This window comes from Castanea sativa, chromosome 8, assembly GCF_040712315.1.
Source record: "Castanea sativa cultivar Marrone di Chiusa Pesio chromosome 8, ASM4071231v1".
Classification (NCBI taxonomy): Eukaryota; Viridiplantae; Streptophyta; class Magnoliopsida; order Fagales; family Fagaceae; genus Castanea; species Castanea sativa.
This window is the reverse complement of record NC_134020.1, coordinates 50132711-50160537: the sequence shown is the minus strand read 5'-3', so window position 1 is coordinate 50160537 and position 27827 is coordinate 50132711. Positions and strand designations below refer to the sequence as shown.

Below are 27827 nucleotides of genomic sequence, written 5' to 3'. Positions count from 1 at the left end.
CTAGTATGAGTATGACCATAACAGATGGAGAGTCTTGTTAATTAAGTACTTACTTGATAGCACTGTAAGGTACAAAAGATGACTATAGTAATAATCAATTCTTTTGTTGTCCACAAGGGCTTCCTCAAGCGATAAGGCGGCATTGTTGAACTCATCAATTCCTACAGTATAAACAGGAATATTTAGCTTCAAATGGACAAACAAGTAATAAATGCTACATTCTAATTTTTCATTTCTACTGGCCTTATGCAAATGCAATTGATAGAAAAGAAATTACCATTCTCGGTGATGTAGATTTGTGGGTTATGGTACTTCCGCTTTATATAGAGCAAAAGATCTTGTATTCCTCTGGGATAAACATAGAGCCAATCTGAAGCAGCCTGTAATTATAGAAGATGCTGAGTTATATGAGAATCAGACCAAGATATGTTATTGTATTTTCCAAGTAATAGAGCAAACGAATTGATATATTTGCTATAATAAAGTATTTTGGTTGGATTGAGCCATTAATTATTGTATCTGAATTTGGTTTTTTAAGCCCAAAAATTGTAACAAATGATATGTTTCATATCCACCATAGTAAACTTGCGGCTATGAGATATATCTCACAAGCTGAAAACTACTGTTGTCATGCAAATTGCTATAATATTTTCAAGGAAGTATGAGAGTTATAATTGATACACGCCTGTGGACCAATGGGGATCCCATTGCGCTCAGCCGTCATAACAAAAAAAAAAAAAAAAACATGGTTTAGGTTTAGCTTAGTATTAGATAATAGATACATAACAAACTCAAAATCATCACTTCAAGTTTTCAATCTGTGCTTGTAAGATTAACTAGAGAATCAGTCAAGTAGCTTGCAATTCCAGCATTAAGGTGTGGAGCATTGGCAGCATAATTGGCAGTATAGTAGTTTAGTCCAATAAAATCAAAGGATCCAATTAACAATTTGGATTTTTTTTTTTGAAATAAACGATAGAAATTTTTTATTGATTTAATAAGACGTATACAAAGTCCAGTACAGTAAGACGGACATGGGGGACCAGCCAACACCTTATTTGGTTCCACTGCCCACCTCTCAAGTTCTATTTTACTCAACTTAGACTGCATTTGCTTGAACAGGAGGAAAAAATCACACGGTTCATTGCTGCACTTCTGTGTCTTGCCCTTGAACAGTGCCCAGACATTCCTTGCAAAAGGGCAAGTCCACAGCAGGTGACTGACCGTCTCAGGGTGTTGTCTGCACAACTCACATGTTGGTTCCAGTTTCATGTGTCGCCGATGTAGATTATCACGGGTAGGCAGACAGTTAGAATAGGCTCTCCACATGAAATTTTGAACTTTCAGCGGCACATTGAGGGTCCAAATCTCCTTCCACGTAGCCCCATGTGTCTGGGCTACTGAGTGTTCAGCCCTGGGGTGGTCCTATAAGCGCAAGGCAACTTGGTATGCTGTTTTAACTATGAACTGTTGTGCTCTATTTTCCTTCCAAATTACAGAGTCGCCTGAATTTAAGTTGTCAAGTGGCAAGGACAGGATCTCAGTGCAGGTTCAATGAGCAAAAGTAGAGTGTATTTTTCCCCGGTCCCATTGTCTTGTGTCTTGGTCTATAAGGTCACAAACTCGCATGTTTAGCAAGGGTTCATTCAAAGGCATTGGAGAGTGAGATAGCCATCTGTGGGTGAAGACTCCGATTTTTCTGCCATTTCCAACCTTCCACCGTGATCCTTCTTTTATAATTTCCCTTGCTGCCAGAAGACTGCGCCAGACGAAGGAGGGATTGTTGCCTAGCTCAGCCTCCATAAAAGAGCAGTGTGGGAAGTAGCGTTCTTTGTACACCCTGTAGATTATATTATCACACATGGACTTTGGCAGCTTGAAGATGCTCATCGAATATGTAGGGATTGCTTGTGCCACTATTTTGATAAGAATCTCACGCCCCACCTTCTAGATGAATTTTTCCTTCCACCCATCACTCTCTTGGTAATCTTTTCCTACAAGTTTTTAAAGGCGTTAACCTTCAACTTGCCACTGGCCATAGGCAGACCAAGGTATCTATCGCAATGCGTCATCACCCTTGCACCTAATAGCTGTTGTATTGCTTGTTTAGTTTTAGGTCTTGTGTTCTTGCTGAAGATTAAAGAAGTTTTTAGTCTATTAATTTGTTGTCCAGATGCATTTTCATACTATCCTAATAGATATAACAATCTTTGGCATTCACCCATTGTTGCTTGGTAAAATAAGAGGCTGTCATCCGCAAAAAGGAGATGAGAGATGCTCACCCATTGTTGGCTAGATCGGATCCCCGTTAGCACCCTTTGTTTCTCAGCATTTCTTAATAGGGCAGATAAGCCTTCAGCACACAAAAAGAAAAGGTATGGGGATAGGGGGTCCCCTTGCCTTATACCCCTTGAAGGAGTGATGAAGCCCTTTGGTTCCCCATTGGTAAGTACCGAATAGGAAGCCGTAGTAACTGCCCCCATAGCCAAGTGGACCTATCTTGGATCAAAACCTAGTTTCACCATTATTTTTTTAAAAAAATGGCCACTCTACTAGATCATAGGCTTTACTGATATCAAGTTTGACTGCCATTTGTTCCACCTTTTCTTTTCTCTTATTTCGCATCCTGTGGAGCAACTAATATGCTACATAAGTGTTGTCAGTAAGTAAGCGGTTTGGAACAAACTCACTCTGAACATCAAAAATGACATTTGGCAAAATAAGTTTTAGGCGGTTAGCAATAACTTTTGAGATAATGCGAGATACAACATTTTCCAAACTAATGGGTCTATAATTAGCCATGTGCTTTGGGTCATTCCTTTTTGGGATGAGAATAATATGAGTGTAATTCTTTTTTTTTTCAGCATGTGACCGGAATTCAAGACTGATAAAATTATTGTTGTAACATCGGGCCCTACTATGTGCCAGAATTTCTGAAAGAAAAATGGGACATACGTCCTGGTGCCTTGGAATGATGCATTTGAAATAGTGCAAGTGTGACTCTTCTGGTGTGTACCTTTGGAGACGTGTGGCATTCATGGTGGGAGTGACTAAGCTGTCCGCTGAGTCCAGTATTGTATCAACATTGGCCGGGTTGGCTGAGGTGAATAGTTGCTGAAAGTAGGATTCTACTGTATTGGCAATACTCTCTTCATTGGTGCCCCACACCCCTTCATTGTCAAACATCCCTGTGATGTGATTTTTGCGCCGACGTTGGCTAGCCCTTTGGTGGAAAAACTTACTGCTTTTGTCTCCTGCAGGTAGCCATATAGAGCGAGACCGTTGCCGCCAAGAAATTTCCTCCTGATGTAAAATGTTATTGATGTCCGCCTTTGTTTCATTTATTTCATTCAGGACCTCGAGACTGTTAAGGGAGCACAACTCCTCCAACCTGCGTTGTTTTTCTTGTAATATTGTTTTTGATCTACCAAAGGTTTCACGGCTCCAATCCACCAAAGCAAACCTGCACTTTTTAATCTTTTCAAACAACACTGACATTGGACTACCCTGCCCCACCACGGTCAACCAAGCTGCTTGTATAATGCTCTCACAGTTTGGGTGGGAAGCCCACTTTTCCTCAAATCTGCGTGGGAGATTTTTACGTCTACCATGCTGATTTGTGTTGTGTGTAGTGATGAGGATCGGGACATGATCCGAGTATGAGGCTTAGATGTTAGTAACTCGATAATATGGGAAGATTTCTCTCCATCTGTCAGTGGCACACGCTTGGTCAAGCGGTTCCTGTACGAACTCCTCCCCATGTCTTCCATTGTTCCAAGTAAAAATATTACCTTGGAATCCCAAGTCCACCAACCCACAGTGAAGTAGGGAAGCCCGAAAGTCCTGCATGAGATTCAAGTGTTAGAAATACTGAATTGAATAGTATTGTATTTCACTCTGAAAGAATATACATGAGTGCCTTTATATAGGAGGCATATGAGTGCAGTACAAGTAAATATGAGTGTAGTACAAGTAAGAGTGCTATACAAGTAAGAGTGCTAAACAAGTAAACTAGTTGGGCCTAAAGCCCACAACACTATATATGTTAACAGCCCCCCTCAAACTCAAGGTGGATGTGAGACCAACTTGAGGTTGTCAACCAAAGTACGAAGGCGTTTCTTAGGATGTGACTTGGTGAAGATATCTGCAAATTGATCTGTAGAGGAGACTGAGATTAGCTTGAGAGCACCATGGACAAGATGATAACGGATAAAATGACAATCGATCTCGATGTGTTTAGTCCGTTCATGGAAGACATCATTGTGAGTAATATGAATGGCACTTTTGTTGTCACAATAAAGAGGAGTAGCAGAGGATGTCGACATACTTAAGTCTTTGAGAAGCCATCGTAGCCAAAGAAGCTCAGATGTGGTATCGCAAGGGCACGATATTCTCGCTTCGCACTAGAACGGGCCACATGAGTTTGTTTCTGCTTCGCCAAGAAATCGCAGAAGAACCAAGAAGAAAGCAATAACCAAGTGGTGGACCCGCGATCGCGGGATCTCCCGCCCAATCGCATCGAAAATGCACGAGAACAAGAGGAGACCGAGCGAGTAGAAAAGACCATGGAAGAGAGTGCCCTTTAGGTACCGAAGAATGCGCAACAACAGCAGCATAGTGAGTCGATCGTGGAGCGCAGATATTGGCTCACTCCGGTGAACAAGATAGGAAATGTCCGGACGAGTAACGATGAGATAAACTAGGCCGCCAACTAAGCGTCTATAAAGAGAGGGATTAGACAATGGTTTCCCCCCGAGGGAGTCGATGCGCATTAAGCTCGACCGGAGTGTCAGCCTTGCTATCGCAGAGTCCACTCTAGACAAGAGTTCGAGGCATACTTGGCTTGAGTAATGTAAAGTCCATCTGTAGAATGAGTGATTTCAAGACCCAAGAAGTAGCTGAGATGTCCAAGATCTTTCATCTCAAACTGCTGACTGAGAAAATCTTTGAGTTCTTGAATGCCACTGAGGTCATCACCAGTTATGATCATATCATCCACATATAGGAGAAGTAAAATAGTGCCTTTGTCAGTGCGACGAAGAAATAAGGCAGAATCATAATGACTGGCCATGTTAGAGATATATTAGCCCATTAGTATAAGCCTAAGCCTAATTCTACTTTGTGTGCAAGCCAAGTCTTCTACTTGCACTAGAAGTCTATTAGTCTAGGGTTTAGTCTACTATATATACACATGTTATGGTTCATTGTAACACAGGATTTGTTCTACACTCTAATATATTATTGATGTAGCCCTTTAGGGTTTCCTCCGTGGATGTAGGCCGTTAGGCTGAACCACGTAATCCTCTTGTGTTATTGTGTTCTATACTTTATGCTTTCGCTTCCGCATCCATAATAGCATATTCAACATAGTGTATCAATGCTAATATTTAACATGGTATCAGAGCTACCTTCTTATGGCCATGGTTTTCTGTCCTTACGGTGTATTAAGAGCAATCTTTGTCTTCCTCGGTGTTCCTTTACTGCGTTCATCTTCTTTGGCTTTCTACTGCTGCCGTCAAATCTCTCCGGTATAGTCATGCCACCGATAGAAGTTGCATCAACACTGTAAGACCATTGCTTTCTTCAAACCACCGTCACAGAGCCAAACTTCATTCAAGGGATCTTCTCAACCTTATCAAATCTCAAGGTTTCATCAAACTTCCACCTTGAATTTGAGAGGGGGTGTTAGAGATATATTAGCCCATTAGTATAAGCCTAAGCCTAATTCTACTTTGTGTGCAAGCCAAGTCTTCTACTTGCACTAGAAGTCTATTAGTCTAGGGTTTAGTCTACTATATATACACATGTTATGGTTCATTGTAACACATGATTTGTTCTACACTCTAATATATTATTGATGTAGCCCTTTAGGGTTTCCTCCGTGGATGTAGGCCGTTAGGCTGAACCACGTAATCCTCTTGTGTTATTGTGTTCTATACTTTATGCTTTCGCTTCCGCATCCATAATAGCATATTCAACATAGTGTATCAATGCTAATATTTAACATCAAGGATTTTGGTAGTCCCCCTTGCTTCTCTTTGGATATCGAAATTTCGTTGAAGTTGCCGACGCATAACCACAGTATTGAGTGTTGAGAGTGAAGGTGCCGTGACAATTTCCATGACTTGTGCTTTCTCTGCTCTTCTGGCCACCCATAGAAGCCAATCAATCTCCATGGGGTATTGGGGTCATTAAGGATGAGAGCATCAATATGATGTAGTGTGTAGGTTTGGATGTGTAGATCTACCTCCATCCACAACAGAGCAAGCCCGCCACTTCTTCGAATACTCGTTACAGCTAACATACAATGATATGGTAGCTCTGCTTGAATCTGCGGCATCTTGTCTACCGATTGCTTTGTCCCCATAAGAAACAAAATTTTGGAGCTTTTTCTCTCACCAATTGAGAAAGTACATCGATTGCACGTTGAATCCCAAGCTCTTGGCAATTCCAACTTAAAATAATTATTGGGCTGGGCGGGCTGAACCTCAGCCTCCGTCGTTTGAAGAATTTCTGTCTGACCTCCATCCACGATTTTGCTCTTCTTTCTTTCCACCTCTCCGTTTTCCCATCTCTCTCTAGCTGTTTTCTTTTTGAGCCACTCTTGGTAGGGCTTTGCAAGTTGGTGGGCTTATGTTTACGGAAAATTCTTAAATAGTCTCGAAGTATAGTGAAATGGTACTCATTCCTCTCACATTCATGGTGAACCTCACCATAAATTTAATGAATGAACCCACCATGAATATAAGAGGAGGAAGCACCATTTTTCGTGTTCCAAAAGTACCTAAAAATTACTCTATATTTGCGTACAATTTTCTTCCACGTACCTTTATTACCATTATGGCTTAGCCCTTTTGTTTTAAGCAGTTCACGTGCTTCCTCATGTCCTTGGTTGCTTAGTATAATGGGTTCAATATTTGGTGGGTTCTGACTATGGCCCACGTAGTCAACTTGAACACTGTATAAGTTTGCGGCTTGGTTAATGGGATTGTACAAATCATTGTATGTGACGTCCATACCTGTGAAATCATTCCCATGCATACATTTATTACTTGGATTTTCTTTCTGAGGAAATAATGTTTCCGTGGGATCAGCTCGCTTTGTTCCCATTATTTTATTTCCCGGATTTATCGCTATTTCAGTAACTGCCCCAGTAATGTCATCATTAAAGCCGTGATTTACTCCTGCACCGTTGACTGGCGATACTTCTTTGCGTGGGAGTGAAACGTTTGGCCTGAGATTACTTTCCGATGATGGTTCCAACGTTGGTGCTTTTCCCAGTGGCCTGTGTGGCTTTCTGTTCCCTCCTCATCCTTCCTCCTATACCCCGCTTTCAACCACTCCCCGTAAGGTGTGACTGTCTGCTCTGGGTCTTTTGATTTCTGACATTCTTTTGCTTCATGCCCGAAGATACCACATTGGAAGCAGAGCCCAGTCAATCATTCATACTTGAATCTAATATCCATACCTGATCACCTTCTGGATTTGCTACGTAACCTCCACGTCGAATGGGTTTATCAATGGGTATTGCTACTCGTACGCGGATGAAGCGAGCTTGATCCGAAGAGAAGGTTTTTTTATCAACCTCCACCACCTGTCCTAGTCCTTTCCGGATATCCCATCCTGCTTCTTCGTTTATCAGATCAAAGGGTAGGCCCCACACTTGAATCCAGATAGGAATATCAGAGAAGGTAACCGACCTTGCCGTCATCCCCCTCTCCCATACGAAGTACCAGTATGTGGTTATCAAAGCTCCACGGGCCATTATTTAGGACCCATGTCAGTTGGCTCTCCAATGTGAATCTGAATTGGAAGAGTCCATCTCCAACGTCAATGATTCGTACGTCATTACCCAGCTTCCATGCGGACCTTAAAAGAGCCTTTGCTGCTCGCTGGTTGTAGGGCCGAGAAGTGAGGAACCGCCCTAGTAAGCTAAGTGAACATTCTTCCAAGGTTTGCTCTCACCGCGTTGCCCGAACTTGTAGTATTTCACCCTCTTCCTCTGTAAGCTTTATCTGTTGTAGTTTCTCAATGAATTCAGAATCCATGGTTGTCGTGTTCCACTACTAGTTGCTGTGGAAAGGAAGGCTCACCCGTGGTGAGAAAGAAAGCTCCTACAGAGAGGAGAAAAAATCCCTCATTTCTAAATTATACGTCTCTTAAGCACCCAATTTGGATTGCTTTCTCGTGAACTTGGGTAATCTGTTACCGACAATAGATCGCATGCTATGTGGATAGTCACCATTTGTTAAGGGATCCATAAACCTGCAAAAGAATTCATAGAAAAATTACAGTTCGACTCACTATGAATCTGAGCTTATGGAATTTTTCAAGTGACAACTTTTATTATGTCACGCAAATGTTTGAGGGAACTACTAATAATAGATCACCAAAAGCTTGAATCTAAACTGAGGCCCAATGATTCTTTTTTGGGCCTAGGCATGTGGACTTGCCCAAGACCCATATAGTATGGAGCCAAGCTCTCAGACCAAGCAAGATCTCGATCTCGATCTCTCCCCATTAATAGGTACCAAGTACCAACCGAGAGCCCATTGTTCAATACTAAGAGACAGTACCGTACCGACGTTTTAGGTTTGATTTACATTAAGGTGATTATTATTTAATGTGAATATTATGGTAATTTAAGATTACAAAATATTTTACATTATTCTAGTCTCACTAGCTTATTAAATGGGGTAATTTTACATCACCTATTGATGGGGAATATAATATTTTATCCAAAGACAAAATTGCCCATGGGATTATTATTTAATCTCTCTCTCTCTCTCTCTCTCTCTCCTTAAAACGTATACATGCCCCCAATAACCCAAAGATGTTTTTTCATGACATTGGCTTCCAATATTAACATATAGGGTCTATTTGGAAACATCTTATTTAGCTGAAACTGAAATTCTTTTTATTAAAAATACTATAAATAAAGCTAAAAGTTAACTAACATAATACAATAAAACTCATAAATAATACTAAAAAGTACAATGAGACTTATAAATACTAGTAAAAATAAGCTAAATAATAAGAGAAGCTGCCCAATATAAGCTACCCCAAACTCAACCATAGTCTTTCTACTTTTATCTATTTTATTATCTATATAACTTGCATGTGGAGTTGTAATAAAATGCAAGCACATTTTCATGGAAACATCCTATCAATGTCACATGACTCACATTCATCATCATTCGTGCTTTTAAATAAAAATGTGTCGTTCAATACACTTTCATAACTTTAATTTAATTTGACTCCCATAAGGATTTGGTCTTTATTGTAAGGATTTTAAATTTAAAGGATTTTTTTTGTTAGAAAAAAATATATATGCACGAGCAAATTAAATCCACCAACAACCTAGAGGAACTCCTAAAAAGAGCCCGGTTTTGGATGGAGGCATGGAGCTATCAGCGATGGCAGGTTGGCCACTCATGGCCATTCCCGGCCCACCTTAAAAGAAAAGCTTTATAGATTCCAAGAACCCTTTTGTCTTGAGAATATTTTTTAGATAAATCATGGAGTATAAATTAATTAGATTACCTCCCAATTAAACTTTTTTTTAATGGTCCCACACTTTAAAAATTTAAGATACTTTCGTCCCTTTATAATAATAATAAATAAATAAAAACTTTCGCCACTCATTTTCATATTTCCAAATGAACTCAAAAGTATAGCTAAATACCTCCTTAAAAAAAAAAAACAAAAAAGCTAAATACTAGAAATTTTTTAACACCTTCATTAATAAAAAAGGGGAAAAAAAAGAACAAATTTTTTATTTTTATTTTTTATAAAAATTTGATAGTTATTATAGGAGAAGAGGGGTTTTTATTTTATAGTTATTTCTATTAGAAATATGAAGAGATATCAATTGAATTATAAGACTCTTTAACAACTTGTTCTAATTAGTGTAAAAAATAGCATAATTGGTAGGTTTATATAAATAAAAAAATGTTTTATTCATTGTAAAAAATGTTTTATTATAAAAAAAAAATGTACGTCTCCCTAACATTACTCATAACATATTAACTGAAAAATAGAAGAAAATAATATAAAACTAAAGCAACACTTACCATCCAATCACAAAATCAAGGGCACGTAGTGCTGCATCACGGTGGTGCTTCGCGTTAGAAAAAGGCTCCATCCATTGTGACACTAGCCCTATCCCTATAACGCCTTTTTGCGCTGCCTGCAAAAAGTGAAATACTCAAATTTATACATGGCTCTCTCTCTCTCTCTCTCTCTCTCTCTCTCTCTCTCTCTCTCTCTCTCTCCTTGTACCAAGATACAGTATTACTCTTGTTTTTCTTATGTACCTAAGTAAATCATTTGGAATAAATATGAGACAAACAAATAGAACCTGATATTTTTCCTTGTACACTTTTATAGTAGCTGCATGAGCAAGAAGTTGGTGGTGTGTCACCAAATAAGGCTCCGTCCCAGAGTTTCCACTAGTGCAATTTAGATTTTGCCAGGCAGAACATCGACCTGGTGCTAACTGCCCACTTGCATAACCTAGACTACTGAAGGTATATGCCTCATTTAGTGTGATCCTGTGCTTTACTCTGCCACCAAATTCCTTAAAGCAAAGCCCAGCATAGTCTTGAAAATCATGTCTGAATACAAATACAAATGTTATAAACACAATATTTTTTCATAGTTGTTGAGTTGACGAGTGTTGGGTCAGTTTTTGCACAAAGCCACGAGTCTTTAATTTGTTGGAGGTGTGACTTTGCTAAGCTCGGATTTGTTTTGGGGAATTCAACCCAGAACTTGACATTGGGTCGCATAGACCAATGGCTTCCGGAGTATTTTTGAGCCTACAAAATAGATAAAACCCAAAGTCTTAGAATCATGATAATGGTTGAAATAAATAATTAATATGCTTAGCATGATAGCTTTGATTAAATGGTAAGTTGACACGTTATTATTATGTATATTAAGTGATGTCCAATATTAGAAAGTGGTTAATCAATTAGGTGTCAAATGTCCAACAATGGGATGAGTCCAATTGTCTATGTCTAGTTGTGGTTCATGGTTCATGTTCAACATAATAAGGTATGTCTGTCAATGGTCTATGTCCAAATAATATATGTCTAATGGTGGTTCATGTCGAAATAATATATGTGCGATGGTGGTAAATCGATTTATTAATATGTACGTTCATTAATGAAGTATTAGTGAGATCATGTTCATTAAATAGTGAGATGATATTAAAATAGCTTGCATCTGGCAGTAAAATGATAATGAATAAAATATATTTAATAATATAAATTTGAAGATAAAATGTAATGACTTATCTTCATATTTTGCAGCTCCAACCGTAACATCAGTGGACTTAGTCATTTCAGCAACCTTCAGACTTTGCAGCTCCAGCTATACAACACTAGTGGGCTTAACATTTCAGCAGCATGGTGAAGTGAATCTTTTCATGGTGACTTCATGTTTGAAAGGGAAAAATGGGTGCAATTGGAGGGAGAGAGAGCATGTCCAGCCGTGTGCATCAGTTGGTTAAGTTTGTCCCCTTAATCATGCACTTAAATTATTTTCCCCATGTAATGCCCTTTTAGTTTTTTAGTCAAACACAAGTGAGTTCGTGCCTTTCATAGGAGTAGCTTTAAGTGTTAGAAACATATGTCTTCAATGAGAATGATTTTAATATGAAGTCTTTGTGCCTTTTAAGAGAAAGGCCTTATTATTGATGTTCATATGCCTTCCATGAGAAAGGGCTTTTGTAATGTGTTCTTGGAAGAGTATTTTGATATGTTTTGAGATGTGTAGAGATGGTAAGGTATAAATAAATAAATAAAAATATATATATAAATAAATATATATATATATATATATTGTGAGATATGGTGTTTGTAATATGTATAAGAATTATATGTAGACACTTTGTCGGACATGGACCTTGTATATGTATACTTTGTGAGACATGGAGTTTAAAAATATATGAGAGGTATGTATGGGTATTTTGTGAGGAATGTGTTTGTAAAGTATATGGAAGTGTGAGATAGATAATATGAAGGTTAAATATATTAAATACATGAGATTATTTGTGTTATGGGTTATGTTGCTTTTTAAGAAGGGAGATTTTGTATGAGAAATAAAGAATGAGATGGAGAAGTGTTTTTGGGCAGCAAAAAATGATGAAGTTTCAGAATAATGGAGTGTGGGAAAGATGGGTAATGGATAATGGTGTGTTGTAATATGTGTGTTGTGTTGTTATCTATGAAGAGGGATTTTGTAAGAGAGATGGGAGAGTAGGAAAATGTGTATGTGGCAGCAAAAATGAGTGAAGTTTCAGAACAATGGAGTGGGAGAGGGATGGAACCCCCCTTTAGTGTGTAGCTTGGTCCTCTTTATATAGAGTCAAGCTATATAACTAGATCAAAACTTAGTTGAAGGGAAAAAAGCAAATAAGGGAAAGTCCTTGACAATGTAAGTGATCTCATTAGAGGAATTTTGTTTTTTAGCCAAAAGAAGAACAGCTAGAGACTTCAAGGCTGATGTTATAGCTGTAGCAGCTGTCAATCACAGTTTTCACAGCTGAATGATATCATCCAAATAACATCTTGCTTTGAGGAAAAAATATGTGGCATTAAATTCATGGTTTAGCTAAAAAAAGGTAAGATAATCTTTATGGGATCCTTCTATTTCTTTGGGTATGACAGCAAGCTGCTGAGATTAGGCATTAATGAGCAAGTGAGGTCATTTTTAGGACATGTGTCAACCTGCTGGAGTTTCTGCAGCTTAGCTGGAGCTATTACAGCTTTTGCAGAAGCTGTTTGTAGCTTCCGCTGGAGCTGTTTCAGCTTCTACAGAAGCTGTTGCAGCTTGTGCAGAAGCTGCTGCAGCTTCCGCTGGAGTTGTTATTGGTATTTTTGGCTAAGTTTCCTCTCTTGGAAAAATTATATGTTTAGTCCATATATAATTTTGGTAAGTAATAAACTAGTTGGTTAATATTTGATGAAGTTTTAGAGATGTAATTATGGTCTTTTTGTATTTTAACCAAATCTTGGAGAGTAAGGAGAGTATTTTAATGCTAGATATGAGATATTAATATATATTTAGCCATGTGCTTGAAATTGATTTAGATGATAATAATATAATTTATATGAAATACTATAATTATATTTTTAAACTTATATTATATGATGAACATTAATTTTTATGTAAAGAGCATGGGGAGTTTTATCATTTTAAATGTTATGTGATATGAGAGACTTACCCAAATATTATCTATTGCACACTGACTTGTCAGAGTTCAGGGAATTGGGGAAGATATGCCAAGCAACATGCTTTTCTTTATCTACTTTGAACCACTGGAGCTTTACTGAACATACTTCTTGGCCCTCCAAACCACGACTCCCAGAATTCCCCTAATGAGACTCATGAGCTTGGATTATAAGCCAAAAATGAGATGATGTGCCACGAGCTTGAACCATGGGTTTTGATGCCTTTTTGTGCAAATATGAGCTCTTTTGGGCTTTAAAAGAGGTTTTCCCAAAATTCATGATAATGTTGATGTGGTACGGGTCGCCAATGAAATGAAGCCATGTGGTGTGAAAAATTTGCCCTCAACAAGTTGCTAACTTGTTATTGATTCTCATAAAAGTTCGCCACTGATAGAACTTTATTATCTATCAATAATAATTTGTCATCTCAACGTTTATAAAAAAAAAAAAAAAATGTGGCTTTAGACTTATTGATGTTTAATCTTTTTAAACCCGGAACAAAATTGTGTTTTTTTTTTTTTCTTTTTCTTTTTTTAATGATAAGAGCAACCATTTGTTTACGATGAGTGGTTAATTTTCAGTTTTTACTATATAGAGTAAGTAGATTAGATTGGTCACTTACACAATGTGGGGACTTAGGAAACCACCATATTTGTCTTCTGAGGATTGTGGAAGATCCCAATGAAAAATTGTCACAAAGGGTTTTAGACCTACATTCAGGTAATAGAGAAATAAAGAGTTAAACTTAAGAAGTTCCTCTAGGACCATAATTTTTTTTGTCACAACCTTTCACCCAAATTTTGATGTGGCACATTATGAGTGGTTATTTTATCATTTTCACATAGACCCATCTTTTTTTACTCACCTTTCAAAGTATACCACATTAGAATTGTGACAAATTAATGTTGTGACACAAAAGTTGTGTCCACTGATTTCCTCAAATTTAAGCACAAGAAAAAGAAAAAGAAAACAAAAGTTGATAGTAGTTGTTGGAATTATAAGATAGAACCAATTACCGTTGTCTAGTAGCTCGTTGATGAGTTTGTTGTAGTAATTGATTCCTTCCCTATTCAAATCCCCACTTAGCTTTCCATCTGAAATTAGCAAGGTAGTCGATACCGGCCAGTGCATCGGTAGCGGTACACTTTTATTTTGTACCGAAAAAAATACCGGTTGTACCGGCCTCGTACCGGACCGAAACACAAAATGCTGTGTTTTTTTTTTTTTTTTTTTTAATTGTGGCAGTTTTTGTCTCTAAAATAATCAATAATGAAAGTATTTTGTAGATAATTTCATTATTTTACCTAACCTTTGATCTCTCCAATTCTTTTACTTAATTTGGATTTGGTGTTTGAATTAAGAGTTCCGTTTTCTTCTTTTTAAATTGTTTTATCAGCATCAATTCTAATCTCTAGTTGATTTTTAGGATGTTATATCAATCAGTACACAATAGTTGAAATGGAAGGTATTTATGAGACTAAAAGTTGGAGAGTCTGTGTGTGTAAATAGAGATTTTGTGTGTGTGTGTGTGTGTGTGTATTAAATATATAAAATAGCGGTGAACCCGAAGCGGTACACTGGTATTGACCGGTATCCGAAATATATCGTACCGATAGCCAAACAGGTACAGCCTCCGGTACGGTATTGACTTCCTTGAAAATTAGCCCTCAAATGAAATTGTTAGGAACATTAGGGTAAGAAAATATTGCTTTCAATACTTATTTCTGTGTCTGAAATTTCATCTAACAAATTAAAGATTTCCACAAATTAAAGAGATTCTTACTTGGTAATACACGAGTCCAAGAGATTGAGAACCAGTATGCATCTAATTCCAGATCCTCCATAATCCCAATATCTTCCTATAACATATAATAAGAAGAAAAATGAATTGTTACACTCGTCTTTAAGTTCCTTAATTATCTTGGATTTAGTTAGGCTCAAAAATCAATGTTTTGAAACCCAGACCGGACCGTACGGTTCGACCGGGTTAACCAAAAACCGCTCCTTGAAACGGTTCTTTAAACACAAAAAACCGAAAATTATATTTTTATCGTGAATCTCTTGATACAATTATTCCGGTTTCTTCCTCAAAAAATTTCTTCGTGAAGAGCAATTTCAGGTTGGCTGGTTATGTCTTTTAGGAAGAACGAGTGAGACGGGGATAGAAAGAGGGAAAGTGAGTAAAGGATGAAGCTGTGAAACTGAGACTTACCTTCAGATATGTTATAATTTGCTTGAGAACTGAGGAAGACCGAAGATGTGAGACTGAGAAGTAAGGAGAGAAAGACACAAAATTTAAAATATGAGAAGTAGGTGCTGGAAAGAAAAGTGTAGAAGAAGTTGTCAGATTGCTTGGAAAATGTGATTGTGGAAATGAGTTATCCTTTTTATTACTTTAAAATTATTTTTAAACTAAAAGTTAAAATTGTAAGCCCAAGACTGGGTAATGTGCTCAGTGAGATAAATTTCATGAGTTGACAATTTTTTTAAAAAAAAAATAGACATTTTTTTTAAAAAAAAAATAGACATTTTTTTTATATAATATTAACATCTTATTTAGTTGACACTATTATATAAAAAAAGTAAATAAGACTAATAGTATTTTAATACTATTTTGTATTTCTTATTATAACTTATACTTGAATTGTTAATTATAATTGTAATGTATTGTTCTATGCTTTATCATTTATTATTTTTTCTTATTTAAAAGTTGTGATAATGTATTTGAAAATTATTTAATTTTTTCATGTTTTTTAAATTAATATTGCCCATTTTTTAAAAATTTATCTATTATTTGTATTTTATTTAATTATTAAATAATTTATGACGTCATCACGGTTCGACCTCAGTTAAACCTTGGTTTGACCTTAAAAACCTTGAATCTCTCTCTTTTTCAGTTCTATGAATGGTTCGGGTTTCAAAGCCTTATCAAAAACGCGGCTATAGACCCCGAAAACGCGGCTATAACCTATAGCCGCGTTTTCTATGGCTGCGTTTACAACCCACGCCTACGCGGCGCAGCAACAGACCTGCGGGTCTGTAGCCGCGTTTTTATAACCGCGGCTAAAGCCCAAGCCTGAAGCCGCGTTTTTGAACCACGGCTATAGGCTTCGGGTCTATAGCCACGTTTTTGAAAAACGCGACTATAGACCCGCTTGAGCCGCACTTATTAACGCGGTTATAGGCTGGGAACTATAGCCGCGTTTTTTAAAAATGCGGCTATAGCCCTCTGTTAGCTTCGAAGCTAAAAACTATAGCCGCATTTATAAAAAACGCGGCTATAGCTTCTCTTTTTTTTTTTTTCCCCCTCTTCCCTGTTTTTTTTCTTTCTTTTCCCTATTATCATAACTTCATTGATTTATCCCTGCTATCACAAGTTTCCAACACAACTTATCAAAATAAACAAATTCCCTACTATCACAAGTTACCTATTTTACAGGGCGAAAAATTCACCCATTCAAATATAATTCCACTTCCCTTTCCAATAGGGTACTGCACGCATGCATGTCCCAAGGAAAAAGTTACATATATATATATATATATATATATATATATATATATATGTAAGCACTTTACAATTCTAAAGCTTACAACGAACGATGTTGAGCAATAAGAAATTTCATTACCATAGTTCTTTATTATTTGTATTCATCACCCTTTAAGATTTTTTGGAATTATATACAAAAAATAAATTACATGTTAGGATTCATTTAGTAACTTATACATAAAAGATAAGTAGATAACTACAGAAATTTACCTATTAGAAAATAAAAAGCCTTTGAGCATGCATATAGAATGTGCGGGTCTCAATTTTCTTTCTATGTTTTACATTTACAGTTTTGAGTTAAAACAAATGCAATGCAAGAAAAGAATAATTCGACTTTATCTTGGTGTGCATAACCTTTTAGTGGTATTTTTGATGATCGTGTTTTGGAGGTTGTATTAATAAAAGTTTGTTGTTTGTGGTATCTTAAGCTCCCAAGATTTGGTTTTAATGGGGTGTAGATATATTTGATATATAAAATTATAATTGCTTGAGTAGGCCTATAAATTTCACCACTAATGAAAATGCGATTAGAGGGATCATACCCTGTGGTTGCACCTAATTTCATCTTAAAAACATCTCCCAATTTAGTCCCGTGCAAATACATGACATTCTGAAAAAAGGATTCATACATATGCATCAATGGTGGGAGGAGATAACATATAGTCAAAGGTATTGCAAATGAATAACACAAGTAAAATTATCCTGACACTTTATATAAGATATGAGCAAAAGATTATCAACTCCTCATCTTGTGCACATCAAAACTTTATCAATTTTGAACGACTTCTAACTCAAACTCAGCCCACTTTTACAATGAAAAAATTACACTAATGAACTTGAAATTGATTACAGATAAATATCATGGAATAGGCCAACCATAAAGACCTAACATATTCTTTAACTAATACTTAAATATAAAAAATGTCTTACATAAAATTGTCATATTAGGCATTAAATTGTATCCTACTTAAAACTAATGAATTAATAATTTGGAAATTATTGATAATATTTGAATAGAAAAAATGTGATTGAACATTCATAAACATTTTATTTAGGTGACTTATAAATAATTTTTCTTTCTAAAATCAACTCATTAGTTAGTTTTAGGGGAAAAAAATAAAAGAGAGAAGGAAGAGTAAAAGTTGAAATTAAGTGTCACCTTAGTAATTCTTATGTAAAAGATAGGAAGTAAAATTCTCGCATTTCATGATAAAGCTCATGTTCATGGAAATTACAATTCTAAAAAATTTGTTAAACAAACAACTTGCATATTTTTAAATGGATATATAGACGAGTGACATGATTCTAGCTAGAGTTCATATGGACTAAAAATTGACCAAGTGGGACAGGCCACACCTTTTGATGTTTGAGGATGTGTTTTTTGTTTATTGTTTATTGTTTTTTTGTTTTGTTTTTTCCAATCTAAAGCCTATACGAAGCTCATAGCAAAGCTTTATTACTTTTTACCGAATGCATAGAAAGTTTTATTAATGGGCTTATATTAATTGGGGCTTAAATATAAGTTGTATGAATAAGAAATTAATTATAAATTAATTATATATCAATTCATAATTTAGTTTTTAATTTATAAATTTATTAGCTTGTTACAGCTAATGCATTTCCCTCAACAACCAATTAGCCAATTAAATCCCGTTTATTAACTGTACAATTCCGCGTTTTAAACTTTACTTCTTCTTTTTTAATATAGGTTTCTTTAACTTTACTAAGGCAAAACCACTCTTCTAATTGAGCCAGTGCTCGAATTGGGTTTAGTGGTGGAAGAGCAATTTGGTCTTCTTTCCTAACGTGTAGAAGGTAGGCTTGATAATCAGCACCCAAGGTTACAACCAAACCATGTGGAGATCCCCAACAAGGTTTTTGGTCACTTGTAGGTAGTTCTAACCAAGAATATTTGTTATTGCGAGAGAGTTAAATAAATATTGCGGACGGAATCGGCAAGGCTGAATACGAAGACTGCCTATCATGGCTTTAAAACTACCCTTAACACACACTCTTTATAAACATGCTATCTCTCTCTCTCTCTCTCTCAAAATGCATAAATCACAGAGCAAATATGACTTAGTGTTGTCCTAGAAATTTATAAATGTGTGAACCTCATTATTTACATAAAATATTTTCAATTAAATTAGAATCATATGAGATTGTTTGAACAAAATTAAAATACCAATGTTATGGTCTTCTTAACATACGAAATTAGCCTTCAAAAAAAAAAAAAAAACATACCAAATTCTTCTTCTTCTTCTTCTTCTTCTTGTCAAGATAAGCTTGAAGCTCTTCTTGTTGGGCAAGTGACTGCTCTAAAGCCTGAAAACCCAATAATCATCAATATGGAATGGAAACCCTCAACATTATTTGGTATTATTTAGTATCAATTGCCTAGCATCATCATGGCCATAGTTAGGATACATTAATTAATGGAAAAACTTAGGTACAATTCCTGAAGTATTGTACATTGATTCTCCAATTAAACTCAAACATATAGTTGCATTAATGACCAACAAAGCACAAACATTATGTTATCTATTTCAAGAACAATTAAATTCAATGCAATTATGTATCTACCCATACTTTTTAATAATATGAATAATTTGTAAAAGTTATTGAAAAGAGGGACATTATTTACACACAGCATTCATATTTTTTTTTATTGATGTCCACATTTAAAACATGAAGTGGGTGATGAGTATAGACAACATACAATAAGGAGAGTGTAAGAATCAATTCCCTTAAAACAACCAGCAAGCATACCATCAAAAGAAAGAGACAGTCAACACATGATGTCTATTTTAATCCTTCCTTCCAATGTATGACACAAATAGAGATAAGTGTAGTTATAATAGCAATTCAGAATATATGCCTATCACATTAAACCAGGTATCTCCTAGATGAAGAATTCCTGAAAGGTCGGTTGTAAAGATTTTTATCTTTATTTTTTTTTTGCACTTCTCTGGGAGATCTTATAATTTTGTGAAGGCAACCACATGTAAAATTCTAACTCTTAAAATGTGAAAAAGATACATGCTAAGAAAACCAAACCGTTAATCAAAATTTGGAGTATGCAAAACAAACCACTACCTAAAACCCCTAGTATCATTCTTGCTGCCACGGCAGAACATCTGCAAAAGAACATGCAAAGACAATATAAATGCTTAGGGATTTGCTTCCAGTAATAAAAAATAACATCACAAGAAAATTGAACCAAGCTAGCCAACATATAACCATAGAACATAAGAATGGATATATTCACTGCAAAAGCTAAGGTATTAGACTACTAGCTAGTTATAGGCATCTGAAAACTGACAATCTTACTATCAAGGCATTTAAGTATCCCAAACTAACTTGGCACATCACTCAACTCGCAGAGAATCAATAAATGGCTTAAGCAACGATGCTCGGCAAACAATAAAATCCACCAATATTATTAGTCAAATTGTATCAAATTCGTATACAGTTTCAACCCCCTCAAGGCTTCCAATATCATCAAATCAGCAACTACATAAAGTTTCATATAAGTGGGTGAAAAGAGTTTTCACAAAATCAAAGGAACTCATTGCTAGACGGGACATCCAACATTTTACGTCTACTGATTGTCTAAAATGATATTCTCACAAATCTCATTTATTTTTTGAAATTAAGACAAGAGAATGAGAAAAACATTAGAAGCGAATCTGCTAGGCTTACGCATATTTTATGCATGAAATATTGATTAATTTTCCCGAATGACATTGGGCATTTCTATGAATCTAACTTGAACTATCTTATGTTAAAGGTCTTGGCTACTAAAACGCCTATGACTACAAAAACAAAAAGAAAAACCTGTCTTACTTGTATTCACTCACTGAAAAGTCTTGAACAGGTGGAATTTTTTTTTTTAAACCATTTTGGCAACTCTTTCAATGCCCAAATGATAGGTGCGATTTATATTGAGAAGGATGAATAAAGATTAAAAAACGACTTAAGCACCATTTGGTCGGTGCCACAAACCGGTCGACCATATATGTTCCGTGTTTAGATATATGAATTAACTAAAGTCCAAATACAAACAGTCTATTCGTTTGATTTACCAAACAATTCATAAAAGTTACTCAGCTAAGTTAACTAAGAAGTACAAGAACCTGCAAATTTCTAATTTTATTTGATCTTGCTTTTTATTCCTAAGTTTTCTCGGCAACCAAACACAAATCAAATTCAAAATGAATTAACTTTTAAGAACTTACAATTCATAGAAATTGGAAAGCAATCTACAAAGAACCGATTGGTTCTAGATAACTAACCAGCAAGTACACTCTGTCTATTCGTTTGATTTACCAAACAATACACAAAAGTTACTCAGCCAAGTTAAGTAAGAAGCACGAGAACATGCAAGTTTCTAATTTCTATTGCTTCTCCTATTTCTCGGCAACCAAACCAAAATAATCAAAATACCTTAATGCAGCCAAATACGTATAGCAAAAACAATCCCAAGCCTAAATAATATTTAACACCAATTTCTTTCTTAAAAAGTAAAAAGTATTTTACAAAATCGAAACTTACTGATAGCAAGTCAGCGAGAGACCGGATGATTGCGGAAGGCCAGAATGGTGGTAATGGCAGTCCTCAAATGTTTCTCTATCTGCCTTATGATCTCTAACAATCGCTGTTTTTGGAATCTAAATATCTACCAAAACATTCAAAAACCTAAAATCAAAATTCAAAGTAGGATTGGAAAAATTAAGAACCAATTGGAATCCAAATATCTACCAAAACTGAAAACCCAAAGAGTGAGAGAGAAAAACCTGAATGGCTAGTGATCCAAAGAGAGAAAAAAAGAGAAAAGAAGTTACTTTTGAAAAGAGGAGATTGGTGGTGAATCAATAGCAAATATTAGGAAACAGGGAAAGGGTTAGTGATTTCTATAATCCAAAATATGAAAAAAAGAATATCGAAAAATTGAGAAAACAAACATTTTCATGGAGAACCCAAAAACTGGAAACAAAAAGGAATCAAAACCAAGATCAAATCTAAACGTATCCAACAAAAAAACTCAATAAAAAGTAATATTTCATACCCAAATCTTTAAAAATGGAGAAAACGTACCGGAGCCGGTTTCGATGATCTAATGGTGGTAAATATATAGCCTAACAGTGTTGATGCCTATAGATTTTTTCTTTTTATGTTTGCGGCGGTGCTCTAAGTTTGGAGAGGGGAATGGTTGACGGCTTACGAACTTGGAGAAGGGAACCAAGAAGGAGTCGATGGAGGAGACGGGATTTCGATTTAGGGTTTTTTTGCGAAGTGATTTAGGAATGATTTAGGGAATTTTTATTTTTATTTTTTATATTTATACCAAATGTTGGAGCCGCGTTTGATTAAAACGCAGCTCCAGACATTCAGGAAGCGTTTAACAAAACGCAGCTTCTAAACGCTGGAGGCTCACGTTTTTAACGCCGCTCCAAAATAATCAAAAATAAAAATAAAAAAAAAATCCCTGGAAGCCGCGTTTCTAAAAACGCGGCTGAAATCCTACCAGCCAAACGCAGCCTCGACACCCAAAGAACGCGGCTTCAAGCGTGCGGGTCTATAGCCGCGTTTTTAAAACGCGGCTTCAGTGCGGGTCTATAGCCGCGTTTAGTAAGCGCGGCTATACGTGTTTCCTGGAGCTGCGTTTTTGTAAAACGCGGTTCAAAACCCCTGACTGTAGCTGCGTTTTACAAAAACGCAGCTAAAAAACGCGGCCCAAAAGCACGTTTTTTGTAGTGGCAAACACAATCTGCCTTCAAAATATAGATAAGTCAAAACACAAAAGTAAGGTAAGTACTACATAGGGATTAATAAGAGTTTTTTTTTTTTTTTTTTTTTTCACCATACCTTGTAGTGATGATATTGATCAATAGCCACATCTCCGTTACTGCCATCCTTTATCTTATCTGAAATTTTTTATAAAAAAAATTAAGATTTAGAAGATAAGTAAAGAATCTTTATGCGCTGGCCATAAGTTGAATTAATACATATGCCTCACCACAATAATTCGGACAACTCTGTGTTTTTATTTTAATAAGTACATTTTAGTTTTTTATTTGAAAGTGAAGGTCCAAACAGTAAAAAGAACAAATTTGCCTAGTAAAAAAAGGGACAAATTCGTATTCTGATTTTAAAATTTGTTTTTTGACTTTTTCTGTTCAATTTATTTTCATGTTAAAAGAAGAATGTACAGTTTAAGTAAACTATAAAGTGAAAATCATGATAGTTGGTAGTCTAATAAAATATAATTTAATAATAAAAATTAATAAAATATAATTTAATAATAACTAAAATGACTGAAATGCCCCTAAGACTAAAAAAAGGGCAAGATACCCCCATAAACTTAAAAAATGACTAAAATGCCCCTACCACCCAAAAAATGACTGAAATACCCCCTACTGAAATACCCCCTACAACATGAAAAATGACAAAAATACCATTGAAGCCTAAAAAAGAGCAAAATACCATTGAAACCTAAAAAAAACACCGAAATTAATAAAATATAATTTAATAATCCTTGAAAATGACTGAAATACCCCTAAGACTAAAAAAAAAAGGGCAAGATACCCCATAAACTTAAAAATGACTAAAACGCCCCTACCACCCAAAACATGACTGAAATACCCCCTGCAACATGAAAAATGACCAAAATACCATTGAAGCCTAAAAAAGACCAAAAAACCCTTGAAACCTAAAAAATGACTGAAATTAATAAAATATAATTTAATAATCCTTGAAAATGACTGAAATACCCCTGAGACTAAAAAAAAGGGCAAGATACCCCATAAACATAAAAATGCCTAAAATGCCCCTACCACCCAAAAAATGACTAAAATACCCCCTGCAACATGAAAAATGATGAAAATACCATTGAAACCTGAAAAACGACCGAAATTAATAAAATAAAATTTAGTAATTCTTGAAAATGACTGGAATACCCTTACTACTAAAAAAAAGGGCAAGACACCCCATAAACTTAAAAAATGACTAAAATGCCCCAACCACCCAAAAAAATGATTGAAATACCCCTTGCAATATGAAAAATGACGAAAATACCATTGAAACCCAAAAAAGACCAAAATACCATTCAAACTTAAAAAAAGACCAAAATTAATAAAATATAATTTGATAATAACTAAAATGACTAAAATACCCCTAAGACTAAAAAAAGGGCAAGATATCCCATAAACTTAAAAATGACTGAAACGCCCCTACAACCCAAAAAATGACTGAAATACCCCCTGCAACATGAAAAATGACCAAAATACCATTGAAGCCTAAAGAAGACCAAAATACCCATGAAACCTAAAAAAAGACTGAAATTAATAAAATATAATTTAATAATCCCTGAAATTGACTGAAATACCCCTAAGACTAAAAAAAGGGAAAGATACCCCATAAACTTAAAAAATGACTGAAATGCCCCTACCACCCAAAAAATGACTGAAATACCCCCTGCAACTTGAAAAATGACCAAAATACCATTGAAGCCTAAAAAAGACCAAAATACCCATGAAACCTAAAAAAAGACTGAAATTAATAAAATATAATTTAATAATCCTTGAAAATGACTGAGGGTATTTTGGTCCTTTTTTAGGTTTAGGAGGTATTTTGGTAATTTTATAGTTTTATGGGGGTAATTTGGTCATTTTTAGGTTTTAGGATCATTTTCCTCAATTTTTAAGCTTCGGGGTTATTTTCGTCATTTTTTAGATTCCATGGGGTATTTTGGTCATTTTTAGGTTTCAAGGTTATTTTGATTAATTTTTAGGTTTCGAGGTTATTTTGGTCATTTTTTAGGTTTCGAGAGGTATTTTGGTCATTTTTTGGATTTCAGGGGTATTTTGGTAATTTTTAGGTGTCGAGGGAATTTTGGTCATCTTTTAGGTTTTAGGGGTATTTCGGTCATTTTTTTGGATTTCAGGGGTATTTTGGTCATTTTTAGGTTTTTGGGGGTATTTTAGTCTTTTTTGGGGTTTCAGGGGGTATTTTGGTTATTTTTTTAGTTTCAGAAGTATTTTGGTCATTTTCTAGAAATTTAGAGTTTATGTTGTTTATTTAAATTTTAGATGGGTTTTAGTGGATATTAGTGGGTTTATCCATTAAGACCCATATAATTAAATAACCAAAAATACACTATAGATGACCTATCCCAGCGCTTCCAAAAGCGCTGGGACAGGTCTATCTGTATAAGGGAATGGAGTGATCCTATCCCAGTGCTTTTAAAAGTGCCGGGATAGGTCTTTCCCAAAAGGGAAATTAGTAACCCTATTCCAGCAAAATAAGACTTCTGTACCAGCGTTTTTGAAAACCCCCGCTATAGGCCTCCTATTGCAACAATTTGTAAAGCGCCGGTTTTGAGCTACCGTAATAGGGTTTCCTATACTAGCGCTTTCAAAAAGCGCTGGTATAGGCTTATCTATTTTGGCGGTTTTTAAAAGCCCTGGGAAAAAAACGCTGGGACAAGATGATTTTTTTGTAGTGTTTGGCTAGTTGCCCTTTTAAATCCTTCAAATCATACTAATTTTTAACAAGACATGAGACACTTGACATTTATAAAATCCAATAGTCCGAAACAATTCATGTAAACTATACAAATAAATAATACGCATCTGACATATTTTTTTCCCTCTTCCATCATCATACTGCCTCATAAAAGGTTGCTAATAAGAAATTAAATTGTCATATATATATATATATATATATATATATATATATATATATATATATATATATATAATCTTATGTAGGTCATATGCCCCTCTAGACCGATGGGGATCCTATTGCGTTCAGCTACCACAACAAAAGTCAACAAAAAAAAAAATGGTCTTGTTAGTGTGTATATATATATCTGTGTGTGTGTGTGTGTGTGTGTGTGTGTGTGTGTGTGTGTGTGTATGTATATGTATATGAGTTAGATAAGAAAATCTAAATCATAGCTCCAAATGCTTGAGTTTGTACAAGAAAGATCAACTTGTGAATTTGTTATGTAGCTTGTGTTTTCAGCTTTGGAGTAATCTGAATAGGCTGTATAGTTAGCAATGAAGTAGTTTAGCCCTAGAAAATCAAATGAACCATTTACTAGCTTGGATTGCTCTTTCGTGAATTTGGGTAATCGATCACCAACTAGACATCTCATGCTATGTGGATAGTCACCAGTGGTTAGGGGATCCATAAACCTGCCACAATTCTATTCTTTGTAAGCAACTACTACTAGTCAAATAGAAGTCTGAAATGATTTTAAAAGAAATCCACAACAAATTAAGAATTGTGTAGTTCAATTAGTTTAAAGGAAACTTTTATCTCACTGTACCAATAAACTTGAAAATAGTAGCAAGATAAAAAAAGAGAAAAGAAAAGAAAAAAGATATGGGAAAATATTTAGATAATCCTGGGGCATTGTATAAACATAAAAATTAACTCAATATAAGATTTATATACTAGATAATTCTAGATTAATTTTGGTAAATAAAATAAAATCTTTTGTTTAAAATGGATTAATTTTTTATTTTTAGGAACATGTATTTTTTTTTAATACAAGATAGAAACTCTACTTTAACCTAATCTAAGTATGCATGTGTGTGAGGCTCCTTTCTGACTCTTCTAGAGACTTGAACCCTGACCCTTATCCCCTACTTTCCATAGGCACTTATAATTGTAAAGTGAGCATCGCATCAAGGGTAAATCTTGAATATGCTTTGAATTAATGAACTAATATGGTATAAGATATATATAAGAGGAAAAACTAGTGCATTAGTTATTTATATAAATATATCTATATTTAGGAAATTGTTTCTTGATTATATTTTGATTTAAAGAGCTATGTTAAATTATACTTATAAATGTAGGAGGGTATGGGGTATGAAATTCTATGGGAATATCTCCTAGCTCCCCTTTCCTCTGCCAATGCCTAGTTTGCTTGTTTTAAAAAAATACATGTACCTACAGATTTAGTCCTCTTTGTTGGAGCAGTTTAATATTAAATAATTAAAATGAATAAATGTTACAACATAAATAAAAAGATGTGGGAGTGAATATGGAAGATAAAGAGTTAGTGAAAATGTTTAATCCCACATTAAAAAGAAGAGAGACTATTTTTTTTTATTGTGGTGATTAATGGGCTAACATGAATTGTCTCAAATATTGAGCTAGATATGCACACAAGGGGGGATAAAGGATGGAGGTATAAAAAATGGTAATGAATCATCCTCTTGGATCCTCTTACCTAACAGCCCATTCAGAATAATTACCATATCCGTTGGTGAGTAAATGGCCTGAATTAATACTTCATTTTTATTATGAAAAATGAAGAGCCATTAACCCACTTAATGGACTATCGTTTGGGCCTTTTCATTCTTCAGAAACTCCTTATCTCACCATTAATTGTGCAACTCCATCCCAATAGATTAATATCCAACAATTAATCTTATAACACCCATTACATCAAAATAATTGACCTAATTAATCAGATTAATTTGGGTAGGTGAGGCCCAATGAACCTATAAATAAATTCATTCAGACTCAATCCAAGTTACTGTAATATACCCAAAAAAAAAAAATAGAGAGGTTCTTGGCAAGGAAGGGTGTTCTCTCTGGCGAAACTTTGGGATTCAACACTTTGTGCAAAGGTTGCTCTAGCCATACGACACTTGTTAGGCTGTTGTATCCTGGGAGAGACAAGTCAGAGAAAGTCTGCACCGGTTACAAAGTTTAGCTAACCAATGGCTTAAATCTCCTTAAAGAGAGCGAGTCTCGCGCCTCAATCCAAATAATGTTGTGTAATTTCTCTCTTTAAATAAATAATATTCAGAAGTATTATTCAGTTTCTCTTTGTATTATTTCTATTATTATTGTGTTTGCACAAACAATTTTAAGGAGATTCAACACATGAAGCCTATACAAGAGAAACCAAATTAGCCAGAGATCTCAACAAGCCCTTTTTCTTTAAGGGAATTCATTTCAAGAGGTGGAAAGGAAAGGTCGTCTTCTACTTAAGTCTTCTCAAAGTTGCGTACATCCTC

The 27827-nt window shown here is 35.3% G+C and overlaps 1 pseudogene; it reads right to left on the bottom strand.

Moving 5' to 3' along the window:
* LOC142606493 (beta-glucosidase 12-like) lies at positions 1–22704 on the bottom strand (annotated as a pseudogene).
* Between the last annotated feature and the right edge of the window lie 5123 nt (positions 22705–27827).